Genomic DNA, 5,344 nt, shown 5'->3' with positions numbered 1-5,344 from the left:
TAGCTAGCAAATCTTGGGCAGTTCTAAGCTGTTGCTGCTTTTTCTTGAGGCTGCTTGCCGTGGCTAAAAGCCTGCGTTTAAAACGCTCTTGTTTGGCGGGGTCTGATGGTATGACGAATTCATCATCATCGAGGCTTGCCTCGTCTTCGGAGGGAGGCGTATAGTTATCATCCTCGACCTCTTAGTCTGCCGCTCTCTCATGAGGGCTGGCTTCTCTGTCTTCCTGTGTCGAATCTTGCTAAGGTGGGTGTTCTTCGGCGCTATCCGGGGTAGTATTATCTCCTGTGCCGGAATCACCGTCTTTGCTTTGGCGGGATTTAGAGCGGCGCCGCTGACGCCGGCGCTTTGGCTGTTTCTTGGGGGCGTCATCCCCCACTGTTCCATCGCCATCTCCATCTTTTGGAGTATCCACCATATATATGTCATATGACGAGGTGGCCTTCCAGCGCCCTACAGGTGCTGGTTCCTGTTCGTCTCCTACATCGTCGTCCATGCCGTCGATGTCTTCGGAGCTGAAGTCAAGAATGTCAGTTAGATCGTCGACAGTGGCTACAAAGTGGGTGGTGGGTGGGCTTTGAATTTCCTTATCGTCCGTATCCCACCCTTGCTGACCGTAGTCCGGCCAGGGCTCTCCCGATAAAGAGAGAGACTTAAGAGAATTCAGGATGTCGCCAAAAGGCGAATGCTGAAAGATGTCTACGGCGGTGAACTCCATTATCGGCGCCCAATTGGATTCGATTGGCAGGGGCGCGGGGGGTTCGGAGTCCGGGGAGGAGTCTGGATCCTCGGAGTCACGGGTAGTGCAGAGTGCGGGGCTAGCGTTCGGCTTGATCGCCTCTGAGATCGCAGCCCCTGAGGCAGCGTCCAACCGCTGATCCTCGATCGGCGCAGTAGGCTCTGAATCAATGGTCGAAACCGATGCGTATGCGGCCTCCAAGGCGCTGTTCGGCGGCAGAGCTATATCATGCCCATCGAGACAGTGCGGTGCGCTTGGCTGTGGCTCGAATCCGTCGAAGATCAAGTCCCCGTGGATGTCAGCCGTGTAGTTTAGGCTTCCAAACCTGACCTGATGGCCAGGGGCGTAGCTTTCGATCTGCTCCAGGTGGCCGAGCGAATTGGCCCGCAGAGCGAAGCCGCCGAAGACGAAGATCTGTCCGGGGAGCAAAGTCTCACCCTGGACCGCATCGTTGTTGATGATCAAAGGAGCCATCGGGCCTAAAGGCGACGACACAGAGGAACTCTCAATGAAAGCACCAATGTCGGTGTCAAAACCGGCGGATCTCGGGTAGGGGGTCCCGAACTGTGCGTCAAGGCTGGATGGTAACAGGAGACAAGGGACACGATGTTTTTTACCCAGGTTCGGGCCCTCTCGATGGAGGTAAAACCCTACTCCTGCTTGATTAATATTGCTGATATGGGTAGTACAAGAGTAGATCTACCACGAGATCAAGGAGGCTAAACCCTAGAAGCTAGCCTATGGTATGATTGTTGTGTATGGAGTTGATTGCCTACGGACTACAACCCTCCGGTTTATATAGACACCGGATAGGGTTAGGGTTACATAAATTCGGTTACAATGGTAGGAGATCTTGAATATCCGCATCGCCAAGCTTGCCTTCCACGCCAAGGAAAGTCCCATCCGGACACGGGACGAAGTCTTCAATCTTGTATCTTCATAGTCCAGGAGTCCGGCTGAAGGTATAGTCCGGCTACCCGAATACCCCCTAATCCAGGACTCCTTCAGGCCTCATGGGCCAAGTGGTGGAAGAGAGGAGGCAGGGCGCGCGGCCCCCCTAGCCCCCCTCCCCCCTTGTTCCTTTATATACAGGGGTAGGAGGAACCTCTAGATACACAAGTTGATCAGTTGATCTCTCCTAGCCGTGTGTGGTGCCCCCCTCCACCATATTCCACCTCGGTCATATCGTAGCGGTGCTTAGGCGAAGCCCTGCGTCGGTAGCAACATCATCACCGTCACCACGCCGTCGTGCTGACGGAACTCTCCCGTGAAGCTCTGCTGGATCGGAGTTCGCGGGACGTCATCGAGCTGAACGTGTGCTGAACTCGGAGGTGCCGTGCGTTCGGTACTTGGATCGGTCGGATCGTGAAGACGTACGACTACATCAACCGCGTTGTGCTAACGCTTCCGCTTTCGGTCTACGAGGGTACGTGGACAACACTCTCCCCTCTCGTTGCTATACATCTCCATGATCTTGCGTGTGCATAGGAAAATTTTGAAATTACTACGTTCCCCAACAGTGGCATCCGAGCCTAGGTTTTATGCGTTGATGTTGTGCACGAGTAGAACACAAGTGAGTTGTGGGCGATATAAGTCATACTGCTTACCAGCATGCCATACTTTGGTTCGGAGGTATTGTTGGATGAAGCGGCCCGGACCGACATTACGCGTACGCTTACGCGAGACTGGTTCTACCGACGTGCTTTGCACACAGGTGGCTGGCGGGTGTCAGTTTCTCCAACTTTAGTTGAACCAAGTGTGGCTACGCCCGGTCCTTGCGAAGGTTAAAACAGCACCAACTTGACAAACTATCGTTGTGGTTTTGATGCGTAGGTAAGAATGGTTCTTGCTAAGCCCGTAGCAGCCGCGTAAAACTTGCAACAACAAAGTAGAGGACGTCTAACTTGTTTTTGCAGGGCATGTTGTGATGTGATATGGTCAAGACATGATGCTAAATTTTATTGTATGAGATGATCATGTTTTGTAACCGAGTTATCGGCAACTGGCAGGAGCCATATGGTTGTCGCTTTATTGTATGCAATGCAATTGCGCTGTAATGCTTTACTTTATCACTAAGCGGTAGCGATAGTCGTGGAAGCATAAGATTGGCAAGACGACAATGATGCTATGATGGTGATCAAGGTGTCGCACCGGTGACGATGGTGATCATGACGGTGCTTCGGAGATGGAGATCACAAGCACAAGATGATGATGGCCATATCATATCACTTATATTGATTGCATGTGATGTTTATCTTTTATGCATCTTGTCTTGCTTTGATTGACGGTAGCATTATAAGATGATCTCTCACTAAATTTCAAGATAAAAGTGTTCTCCCTGAGTATGCACCGTTGCCAAAGTTCGTCGTGCCCAGACACCACATGATGATCGGGTGTGATAAGCTCTATGTCCATCTACAACGGGTGCAAGCCAGTTTTGCACACGCAGAATACTCAGGTTAAACTTGACGAGCCTAGCATATGTAGATATGGCCTCAGAACACTAAGACCGAAAGGTCGAGCGTGAATCATATAGTAGATATGATCAACATAGTGATGTTCACCATTGAAAACTACTCCATTTCACGTGATGATCGGTTATGGTTTAGTTGATTTGGATCACGTGATCACTTAGATGATTAGAGGGATGTCTATCTAAGTGGGAGTTCTTAAGTAATATGATTAATTGAACTTTAATTTATCATGAACTTAGTCCTGGTAGTATTACCATATCTATGTTGTAGATCAATAGCTCGCGATGTTGCTCCCCATTTAATTTTTATATGTTCCTAGAGAAAACTAAGTTGAAAAATGTTAGTAGCAATGATGCGGATTGGATCCGTGATCTGAGGATTATCCTCATTACTGCACAGAAGAATTATTTCCTTGATGCACCGCTAGGTGACAGACCTATTACAGGAGCAGATGCAGACGTTCTGAACGTTTTGCTAGCTCAATATGATGACTACTTGATAGTTTAGTGCACCATGCTTAACGGCTTAGAATCGGGACTTCAAAGACATTTTGAACGTCATGGAACATATGAGATGTTCCAGGAGTTGAAGTTAATATTTCAAGCAAATACCCGAGTTGAGAGATATGAAGTCTCCAACAAAAGTTCTATAGCTAAAAGATGGAGGAGAATAGCTCAAGCAGTGAGCATATGCTCAGATTGTCTGGGTACTACAATCGCTTGAATCAAGTGGGAGTTAATCTTCCAGATAAAATAGTGATTGATAGAATTCTCTAGTCACCATCACCAAGTTAGTAGAACTTCGTGATGAACTATAGTATGCAAGGGATGACGAAAACGATTCCCGAACTTTTCATGATGATGAAATCGACGAAGGTAGAAATCAAGAAAAGCATCAAGTGTTGATGGTTGACAAGACCAGTAGTTTCAAGAAAAGGGCAAAGGGAAGAAGGGGAACTTCAAGAAGAACGGCAATCAAGTTGCTACTCAATTGAAGAAGCCCAAATCTGTACCTAAGCCTAAGACTAAGTGCTTCTACTGCAAAGGGACTGGTCACTGCAAGCGAAACTGCCCCAAGTATTTGGCGGATAAGAAGGATGGCAAAGTGAACAAAGGTATATTTGATATACAGATTATTGATGTGTATTTTACTAGTGTTCGTAGCAACCCCTCGGTATTTTATACTGGTTCAGTTGCTAAGAGTAGTAACTCGAAATGGGAGTTGCAGAATGAACAGAGACTAGTTAAGGGTGAAGTGACGATGTGTGTTGGAAGTGGTTCCAAGATTGATATGATCATCATCGCACACTCCCTATACTTTCGGGATTAGTGTTGAACCTAAATAAGTGTTATTTGGTGTTTGCATTGAGCATGAATATGATTTGATCATGTTTATTGCAATACGGTTATTCATTTAAGTAAGAGAATAAATTGTTGTTCTATTTACATGAATAAAACCTTATATGGTTACACACCCAATGAAAATGGTTCGTTGGATCTCGATCATAGTGATACACATATTCATAATATTGAAACCAAAAGATGCAAAGTTAATAATGATAGTGCAACTTATTTGTGGCACTGCCGTTTAGGTCATATTGGTGTAAAACGCATGAAGAAACTCCATGCTGATGGACTTTTGGAATCACTTGATTATGAATCACTTGATGCTTGCGAACCATGCCTCATGGGCAAGATGACTAAGACTCCGTTCTCCGGAACAATGGAGCGAGCAACTGACTTATTGGAAATAATACATACTGATGTATGCGGTCCGATGAGTGTTAAGGCTCACGGCAAGTAGCGTTATTTTCTGACATTCACAGATGATTTGAGCAGATATGGGTATATCTACTTAATGAAACACAAGTCTGAAACATTTGAAAAGTTCAAAGAATTTCAGAGTGAAGTGGAGAATCATCGTAACAAAAATAAAAGTTTCTATGATATGATCGTAGAAGTAAAATATTTGAGTTACGAGTTTGGCCTTCAGTTAAAACAATGTGAAATAGTTTCACTACTCACGCCACCTGGAACACCACAGTGTAATGGTGTGTCTGAATGTCGTAACCGTACTTTATTAGATATGGTGCGATCTATGATGTCTCTTACCAATTTTCCACTATCATTTTGGG

Source organism: Triticum urartu, chromosome 4A (assembly GCF_056163025.1).
Source record: "Triticum urartu cultivar PI428250 chromosome 4A, HENAU_Tu73, whole genome shotgun sequence".
NCBI classification, from domain to species: domain Eukaryota; kingdom Viridiplantae; phylum Streptophyta; class Magnoliopsida; order Poales; family Poaceae; genus Triticum; species Triticum urartu.
This window is presented reverse-complemented; position numbering follows the sequence as displayed.